General features: G+C 38.5%; 1 long non-coding RNA gene across 1 annotated transcript in view; it reads left to right on the top strand.

Annotated features, from left to right (window-relative positions):
* The window catches only part of LOC122453234, a 14,347-nt gene extending 4,564 nt beyond the window's left edge, over window positions 1-9,783 (top strand). Inside the window, exon 3 of the long non-coding RNA XR_006272984.1 lies at window positions 9,677-9,783. This is a non-coding gene — a long non-coding RNA (uncharacterized LOC122453234). The remainder of the gene's footprint in view (window positions 1-9,676) is intronic.
* Window positions 9,784-10,734: the final 951 nt, after the last annotated feature.

The following is a 10,734-nucleotide window of genomic DNA, read 5'->3' as shown; positions in this document are numbered from 1 at the left end:
CTGTCCTTTACTGTTCCCATCTTTGCATGAAATGCTCCCTTGGTATCTCTAATTTTCTTAGAGAGATCTCTAGTCTTTCCCATTCTATTGTTTTCCTCTATTTCTTTGCACTGATCACTGAGGAAGGCTTTCTTATCTCTCCTTGCTATTCTTTGGAACTCTACATTGAAATAGATATCTCTTTTCTCCCTTGCTTTTCGGTTCTCTTCTTTTCACAGCTATTTGTAAGGCCTCCTCAGACAGCTATTTTGCTCTTTTGCATTTCTTTTTCTTGGGGATGGTCTTGATCCCTGTCTCTTGTACGGTGTCATGAACCTCCATCCATAGTTCTTCAGGCACTCTATCAGATCTAATCCTTTGAATCTATTTCACACTCCCACTGCATAATCTTAAGAGATTTGATTAGGTCATACCTGAATGGTCTAGTGGTTTCCCCTACTTTCTTCAATTTAAGAAAGAGGCAATCTATCTAAAAAAGTACTCAGGATAATCATCCTAAAGATAATCAAAGAACTCAGGAGAAGAATGGATGCACAGAGTGAGAAGGCAGAAGTTTATAACAAAGAATTAGAAAACAAAAAGAACAACCAAACAGAGATAAAGAATACAATAAGTGAAATGAAAAATACACTACAAGGAATCAAAAGTAGTATAAGTGGCATAAGTATAAAAGTATAAGCAGTATATAGTAAAAGCAGTATAAAAGTCTCAAAAGGAGAAGAGAAAGAAAAAGACCTGGGAAAATATTTGAAAACATAATAGCTGAAAACTTCCCCACTATAAAAGGAAACATAATAGCTGAAGACCAGGAAGCACAGGAAATCCTACACAGAATTAACCTAAGAAGGAACACAGCAAGGCACACTTTAATTAAAATGACAAAAATTAAAAAGAAAGAGAAAATATTTAAAGCAGGAAGGAAAGGCAGCAATAACACACAAGGAAACTCTCATAGAGCTATAGGCCTATTTTTCAACAGAAGTTTGGCATGCCAGAAAAGAGTGGCAGGATATACTTAAATGATGAAGTGAAAAAACCTATAGCCAAGAATACTCTACCCAGCAAGGTTCTTGTTCAGATTCAATGGAGAAATCAAAAACTTTACAAACAAAAACTAAGAGAATTCAGCACCACCAAACCAGCTTTACAAATGCTAAAGTAACTTCTCTGTGAGGAAAAGAAACAAGAAGCAAGAAAATTATGTATGGGAAAGCTCACCAGTAAAAGCAAATACAGGTAGGAAATCAACCACATGCAAATATGATGTCAAAATGAGCCACAGTGGGAAGGCCCTGAGCCCTGTGTGCATGCTCAGTTCTGTCTAACTCTGTGAGCCCATGGACTGTAGCCTACCAGACTCCTCTGTTTATGGGATTTTCCTGGCAAGAATACTGGAGCAGGTTGCCATTTCCTCCTCCAGGGGATCTTCCTGACCCAGGGACCAAACCCATATCTCCTGCGTCTCCTGCTTTGCAGGCAGATGCTTTACTGTTCAACCACCAGGAAAGCCCAAAATAGTGAGGAGAGGATACAAATGCAGTGTACTGAAAATGCACTTGGAATTAAGAGAACAGCAACTTAAAATAATCATATATGTATCATATATACACACATGTATATGTATATATCACATATATATATCATATATACACACATATGTATGTATATATATGGTGCTAAAGGTGTGGCTGCACAGTGCTGGAGCTGCTGTGAGGAGATACCCCACGTCCAAGGGCAAAGAAGCCCCAGCAAGATGGTAGGAGGAACGAACTCAAGTTTAGAATCAAACCCCATTCCCATCAGAGACTCTCAGAGACCTCAGACAAACCTTGTGTGCACCTGGACCCAGAGACCCCACAGAGACTGAGACTGTGTTTGAGCGTCTCCTGTGGAGGTAAGGGTCAGCAGTGGACTGCCGCAGGGGCAGGGGCTCCTGACTTGGGTACGGCATAAGCCCTCTTGGAGAAGGTCACCATTAACCCCACCACAGAGCTGCCAGAACTTACACAGGACTGGGAAATAGACTCTTGGAGGGCACAAACAGAACCTTGTGTGCACCAGGACCCAGGAGAAAGGAGCAGTGACCCCACAAGAGACCGACCCAGATTTGCTCAGGAGTGTCCAGGAGTCTCTGGCGGGCGTGGTGGCCTGCTGCAGGGTTGGGGGCACTGAGTGTAGCAGTACATGCATGGGACCTTTTGCAGGAGGTCACCATTATCTTCATTACCTCCACCATAGTTTGGCCCCAGGTAAATAACAGGGAGGGAACATAGCTCTACCCATCAACAAAAAATTGGATTAAAGACTTACTGAGCACAACCCCGCCCATCAGAACAAGACCCCGTTTCCCCTCAGTCAGTCTCTCCCATCAGCAAGCTTCCATAAACCTCTATCCTTCTCCATCAGAGGGCAGACAGACTGAAAATCACAATCACAGAAAACTAACCAATCTGATCACATGGACCACAGCCTTGTCTAACTCAATGAAACTATGAGCCATGCCATGTAGGGCCACCCAAGATGGACAGGTCATGGTGAAGAGTTCTGACAAAATGTGGTCAACTGGAGAAGGGAATGGCAAACCACTTCAGTATTCTTGCCTTGAGAACCCCATGAACAGTGTGAAAAGGCAAAAAGATAGGACACTGAAAGATTAACTCTCCAGGTCAGTAGGTGCCCAATATGCTACTGGAGATCAGTGGAGAAATAACTCCAGAAAGAATGAAGAGATGGAGCCAAAGCAAAAACAATACCCAGTTGTGGATGTGACTGGTGGTAGAAGCAAAGTCTGATGCTGTGAAGAGCAATATTGCATAGGAACCTGGAATGTTAGGTCCATGAATCAAGGCAAATTGCAAGTGGTCAAACAGGAGACGGCAAGAGTGAATGTTGACATTCTAGGAATGAGTGAACTAAAATGGACTGGAATGGGTGAATTTAACTCAGATGACCATTATATCTACTACCATGGGAAAGAATCCCTTAGAAGAAATAGAGTAGCTGTCATAGTCAACAAGAGAGGCCGAAATGCAGTACTTGGATGCAATCTCAAAAACAACAGAATGATCTCTGTTCGTTTCCAAGGCATACCATTCAATATCACAGTAATCCAAGTCTATGGGTATGCCCCAACCAGTAATGCTGAAGAAGCTGAACTTCAACAGTTCTATGAAGACCTACAAGACCTTCTAGAACTAACACCCAAAAAAGATGTTTTTTTCATTATAGGGGACTGAAATGTAAAAGTAGGAAGTCAAGAAACACCTGGAGTAACAAATAAATTTGGCCTTGGAGTACAGAATAAAGCAGGGCAAAGGCTAATAGAGTTTTGCCAAGAGAGCACACTGGTCATGGCAAACACCCTCTTCCAACAACACAAGAGAAGACTCTACACATGGACATCACCAAATGATCAACACCGAAATCGGATTGATTATATTCTTTGCAGCCAAAGATGGAGAAGCTCTATACAGTCAGCTAAACAAGACCAGGAGCTGACTGTGGCTCAGATCATGAACTCCTTATTGCCAAATTCAGACTTAAATTAAAGAAAGTAGGGAAAACCACTAGACCATTCAGGTATGACCTAAATCAAATCCCTTACTATTATACAGTGGAAGTGACAAATAGATTCAAGGGATTAGATCTGATAAACAGAGTGCCTGAAGAACTATGGATGGAGGTTCATGACATTGTACAAGAGATAGGGATCAAACCAACTCCAAGAAAAAGAAATGCAAAAAAGCAAAATGGTTGTCTGAGGAGGCCTTACAAATAGCTGTGAAAAGAAGAGAACCGAAAAGCAAAGGAGAAAAGTAAAGATATACGCATTTGAATGCAGAGTTCCAAAGAATAGCAAGGAGAGATAAGAAAGCATTCCTCAGTGATCAGTGCAAAGAAATAGAGGAAAACAGTAGAATGGGAAAGACTAGAGATCTCTCTAAGAAAATTAGAGATACCAAGGGAACATTTCAGGCAAAGATGGGCACAATAAAGGACAGAAATGGTATGGACCTAACAGAAGCAGAAGATATTAAGAAGAGGTGGCAATACACAGAAGAGCTATACAAAAAAAATCTTCATGACCCAGATAATCATGATGGTATATGTATATATATATATAACATATATATCATATATACACATGTACATGTATATAACATATATATCATATACACACACATATATGTATATACAATACATACATATATATATATATAGATTGCTATATCAAAACCTCATGGGAACCTCAAGTCACAAATCAACAACAGATACAGACACAAGAAAGAAAAAGGAATCCAAACACAATATTAAAGATAGTCATCAAAACACAAGAGAAGAAAAAGAAAGAGGAAAGGGAGAAAAAACATCTACACAAACAAATCCAAATCAATTAACAAAATGGCTATAAGAATATACATATCATTTCCTTTGTAGTGCAAAAGCTTTTAAGTTTCATTAGGTCCCATTTGTTTAGTTTTGCTTTTATTTCCAATATTCTGGGAGGTGGGTCATAGAGGATCTTGCTGTGATTTATGTCGGAGAGTGTTTTGCCTATGTTCTCCTCTAGGAGTTTTATAGTTTCTGGTCTGACATTTAGATCTTTAATCCATTTTGAGTTTATTATTGTGTATGGTGTTAGAAAGTGTTCTAGTTTCATTCTTTTACAAGTGGTTGACCAGTTTTCCCAGCACCACTTGTTAAAGAGGTTGTCTTTTTTCCATTGTATATCCTTGCCTCCTTTGTCAAAGATAAGGTGTCCATAGGTTCGTGGATTTATCTCTGGGCTTTCTATTCTGTTCCATTGATCTATATTTCTGTCTTTGTGCCAGTACCATACTGTCTTGATGACTGTGGCTTTGTAGTAGAGTCTGAAGTCAGGCAGGTTGATTCCTCCAGTTCCATTCTTCTTTCTCAAGATTACTTTGGCTATTCGAGGTTTTTTGTATTTCCATACAAATTGTGAAATTCTTTGGTCTAGTTCTGTGAAAAATACCGTTGGTAGCTTGATAGGGATTGCATTGAATCTATAGATTGCTTTGGGTAGAATAGCCATTTTGACAATATTGATTCTTCCAATCCATGAACACGGTATGTTTCTCCATCTGTTTGTGTCCTCTTTGATTTCTTTCATCAGTGTTTTATAGTTTTCTATGTATAGGTCCTTTTGTTTCTTAGGTAGATATACTCCTAAGTATTTTATTTCTTTTTGTTGCAGTGGTGAATGGTATTGTTTCCTTAAGTAAGGTGAAAAGACAGCCCTCAGATTGGGAGAAAATAATAGCAAATGAAGAAACAGACAAAGGATTAATCTCAAAATATACAAGCAACTCCTGAAGCTCAATTCCAGAAAAATAAATGACCCAATCAAAAAATGGGCCAAAGAACTAAACAGACATTTCTCCAAAGAAGACATACAGATGGCTAACAAACACATGAAAAGATGCTCAACATCACTCATTATTAGAGAAATGCAAATCAAAACCACAATGAGGTACCATTACACGCCAGTCAGGATGGCTGCTATCCAAAAGTCTACAAGCAATAAATGCTGGAGAGGGTGTGGAGAAAAGGGAACCCTCTTACACTGTTGGTGGGAATGCAAACTAGTACAGCCGCTATGGAAACAGTGTGGAGATTTCTTAAAAAACTGGAAATAGAACTGCCATATGACCCAGCAATCCCACTTCTGGGCATACACACTGAGGAAACCAGATCTGAAAGAGACACGTGCACCCCAATGTTCATCGCAGCACTGTTTATAATAGCCAGGACATGGAAGCAACCTAGATGCCCATCAGCAGATGAATGGATAAGGAAGCTGTGGTACATATACACCATGGAATATTACTCAGCCATTAAAAAGAATTCATTTGAATCAGTTCTAATGAGATGGATGAAACTGGAGCCCATTATACAGAGTGAAGTAAGCCAGAAAGATAAAGAACATTACAGCATACTAACACATATATATGGAATTTAGAAAGGTGATAACGATAACCCTATATGCAAAACAGAAAAAGAGACACAGAAATACAGAACAGACTTTTGAACTCTGTGGGAGAATGTGAGGGTGGGATATTTCAAAAGAACAGCATGTATACTATCTATGGTGAAACAGATCACCAGCCCAGGTGGGATGCATGAGACAAGTGCTCGGGCCTGGTGCACTGGGAAGACCCAGAGGAATCGGGTGGAGAGGGAGGTGGGAGGGGGGATCGGGATGGGGAATACATGTAAATCCATGGCTGATTCATATCAATGTATGACAAAACCCACTGGAAAAAAAAAAAAAAAAAAAAAAAAAAAGTGTAAAAAAAAAAAAGAATATACATATCAATAGTTATCTTAGTGTAAATGGATTATATGCTCCAACCAAAAGACATACTGGCTGAATAGATACAAAAACAAAACACATATATGTATTTGCCACCTATAAGAGACCCACTCAGATCTAGAGACATATATGGACTGAAAGTAAGGGAATATAAAAAGATATTCCATGCAAATGTAACTCAAAAGAAAGCCGGAATAGCAATACTCAGACAGAATAGACTTTAAAATAAAGACAATTACAAGAGACAAGGAAGGACACTATATAATGATCAAGAGATCATTCTAAGGAGAAGACATAACAATTGTAAATGTTTATGCACCCAACGTAGAAGCATCTCAATAAATAAGGCAAATGCTAATACTAATAAAAGGAGAAATAGTAACACAATAATAGTAGATGACTTTAACACCCCACTTACACCAATGACAGATTATCCAGACAGAAAATTAATAAGGAAAACCAAACTTAAAATAATACATTAGAACTGATAGACTTAATTGATATCTCAGGACATTCCATCCAAAAGCAGCAGAATACACTTTCTTCTTGAGTGCACAAGGAATAGTCTCCAGAATAAATTACATCTTGGGTCACAAATCAAGCCTCAGTAAATTTAAGGAAATGGAAATCATTATCAAGCATCTTTTGCAACCACAACGCTATGAGATTAGATATCAGTTAGAGAGGAAAAAACTGTAAAAAACACAAATATGTGGAGGCTAAACAATACACTTCTAAATAACCAAGAGATCACTGAAGAAATAAAAAAGGAAATAAAAAAGTATCTAGAAACAAGTGACAATGAAAAGACAATGACCCAAAACCTATAAGATTCAGCAAAAGCGGAACAAAGAGGGAAGTTTATAGCAATAGAATCCTACCTCAAGAAACAAGAAAAATCACAAGTCAATAACCTAAACTTACACTTAAAGCAATTAGAGAAAGAAGAAAAAAATACCCAATGTTAGCAGAATGAAAGAACTCATGAAGATCACAGCTGAAATACATGAAAAAGAAATGAAGAGAACGATAGTAAAGATCAATAAAACTAAAACCTGGATCTTTGAGAAGATCAACAAAATAAAAAAACTATTAGTTAGACTCATAAAGAAAATAGATTCAAATCAATAAAGTGAGAAATGAAAAAGAGTTGCAATAGTCACTGTAGAAATTCAAAGGATCATAAGAGACTATTATAATCAACTATATGCCAATAAAATGGACAACCAGGAAGAAATGAACAAATTCTTAGAAAAGTATAACCATCAAAGACTAAACCAGGAAGAAATAGAAAATATAAACACAACAGTCACAAGCACTGAAATTGAAACTGTAATAAAAAATGTTCCAACAAACAAAATCCCAAGGATGAATGGCTTCACAGATGAATTCTAGGAAACATTTAGACAAGAACCAATACCTACCCTTCCAAAAAACTGCAGGGGAAGGAATACTCCCAAACTCATTCTACAAGGCCACTAACACCCTGATACCAAAACCAAGGATATCACAGAAAAAGAAAGTTACAGGCCAATTCCACTGATGAACACAGATGCAAAAATCCTCACAAAATACTAGAAAACAGAATCCAACAATACATAAAAAGGAACATTTAACCATGACCAAGTGGGGTTTGTCCCAGAGATGCAAAGATTCTTCAGTATACACAAATCAATGTGATACACCACAACAACAAAGTGAAGAACAGAAACCATATGATAATCTCAATAGATGCAAAAAAAGCTTTTACCAAAACTCAACATCCATTTATGATAAAAACTCCCCACAAAGTGAGCATAGAAGAAGCCTACCTCAACATAATAAATGCTGTATGACAAACCTACACTAAATGCTATTCCCAGTGGTGAAAAAATGAAAGCATTTAATCTAAGATTAGGAACAAGACAGAGGGACCCATTCTTGCCACTATTATTTAATACACAGTTTTGGAAGTCCTAGCCACAGCAGTCAGAAAAGAGAAAGAAATAAATTATCCAACTTGGAAAAGAAGTGAAATTGTTATCATACACAGATGACATAATACTAATATGTAGAAAATCCTAAAGATTCCATCAGAAAACTACTTGAGCTCATCAATGAATTCAGAAAGTTATAGGACACAAATTTAATATAGTACACAGATTACTCTTGCATTTCTATACACTAACCATGAACAGTATGAAAAGGCAAAAGCATATGGCACTGAAAGATGAGCCCCCCAGGTCAACAGGTGTCCAAGATGCTAATGCGGAAGAGCAGAGAAACAGTTCCAGAAGGAATGAAGAGGCTGACCCTAAGTGGAAACAATGCCCAGTTGTGGCTGTGTCTAGTGGTGAAAGTAAAGTTTGATGCTGTAAAGAACAATATTGCATAGGAACCTGGAATGTTAGGTCCATGAATCAAGGTAAATTGGCAGTGGTCAAACAGGAGATGGCAAGAGAGAACATTGATGTTTTAGGAATCAGTGAACTAAAACAGACCAGAATGGGTGAATTTAATTCAGATGAATGTTATATCTACTACTATGGGAAAGAAGTGATTAGAAGAAATGGAGACTCGGGTGGAGAGGGAGGTGGGAGGGGGGATCAGGGTGGGGAACACATGTAACTCCATGGCTGATTCATGTCAATGTGTGACAGAACCCACTGCAATGTTATGGAGTATTTAGCCTCCAACTAATAAAAATAAATGGAAAAAAAAAAAAAAGAAGAAATGGAGAAGCCCTCATAGACAACAAGAGTCTGAAATGCAGTATTTGGGTACAATCTCAAAAATGACAGAATGATTTCTGTTCATTTCCAAAGCAAACCATTCAATATCACAATAATCCGAGTCTATGCTCCAGCCACTAATGCTGAAGAAGCTGAAGCTGAATGGTTCTATTAAGACCTACAAGACCTTCTAGAACTAACGCCAGAAACAGATGTCCTTTTCATCATAGAGGACTAGAATGCAGAAGTAGGAAGTCAAGAAACACCTGGAGTAACAGGCAAATTTGGCCTTGGAATATAAAATGAAGCAGGGCAAAGGCTAACAGAGTTTTGCCAAGAGAATGCACTGGTCATAGAAAACACCTTCTTGCAACAACACAAGAGACAACTCTGCATATCTACATCACCAGATGGTCAATACCGATATCATATTGATTATATTCTTTTCAGCTGAAGATAGAGATGCTCTATAAAGTCAGCAAAAACAAGACTGGGAACTGACTGTGGCTCAGATCATGAACTCCTTATTGCAAAATTCAGACTTAAATTGAAGAAAGTGGGGAAAACAACCAGGCTACTCAGATATGACTCAATCCCTTATGGTTATTAAAGTGGAAGTGACAAGCAGATTCTAGGGATTAGATCTGATAGAGTGCCTGAAGAACTATGGACAGAGGTTCATAACACAGTACAGGAGGCAGTGACCAAAACCATCCCCAAGAAAAAGAAATGCAACAAGGACAAATAGTTGTCTGAGGAGGCCTTACAAATAGCTGAGGAAAAAAAAGAAGCAAAAGGGAAAGGAGAAAAGGAAAGATATATCCATCTGAATGTAGAGTTCCAGAGAACAGCAAGAAGAGTTAAGAAAGCCTTCCTCAGTGATCAGTGCAAAGAAATAGAGGAAAACAATAGAATGGCAAAGACTAAAGATCTCTTCAAGAAAATCAGAGATACCAAAAGAACATTTCATGCAAAGATGGGCACTATAAAGGACAGAAATAGTATAGACCTAACAGAAGAAGAGAAAATTAAGAAGAGATAGCAAGAATGCAGAATTGTAAAAAAAAAAAGGTCTTAATGACCCAGATAACCAGAATGGCTATCAAACCAGTCAGTCCTAAAGGAAATCAATCCTGAATATTCATTAGAAGGACTGATGCCGAAGCTGAAGCTCCAATACTTTGGCTGCCTGATGCAGAGTCGACTCACTTGAAAACACCCTGATGCTGGGAAAGATTGAAGGCAGGAGGAGAAGGGAATTACAGAGGACAAAATGGCTGGATAGCATCACTGACTCAATGGACATGAATTTGAGCATGCTCTGGGAGATGGTGAAGGACAGGGAAGCCTGGCATGCCACAGTCCATGGGGTCTCAACGAGTCGGATATGACCGAGTGACTGTACAACAGCAAACAACGATGGTGTGATTACCCACCTAGAGCCAGACATCCCAGAGTGTGAAGTCAAGTGGGCCTCAGGAAGCATCGCTACGAACAAAGCTAGTGGAGGTGATGGAATTCCAGCTGAGTTATTTCTAATCCTAAAATGATGCTGGTAAAGTGCTGCATTCAATATGTCATAAAATTTGGAAAACTCAGCAGTGGCCACAGGACTGGAAATGGTCAAGTTTTCTTCCCAATCCCAAAGAAGGGCAGTGCTAATGAATGTTCAAACTACCACACAGT

This window comes from Cervus canadensis, chromosome 14 (genome assembly GCF_019320065.1).
Source record: "Cervus canadensis isolate Bull #8, Minnesota chromosome 14, ASM1932006v1, whole genome shotgun sequence".
Taxonomy (NCBI): domain Eukaryota; kingdom Metazoa; phylum Chordata; class Mammalia; order Artiodactyla; family Cervidae; genus Cervus; species Cervus canadensis.
This window is presented reverse-complemented; position numbering and strand designations above follow the sequence as displayed.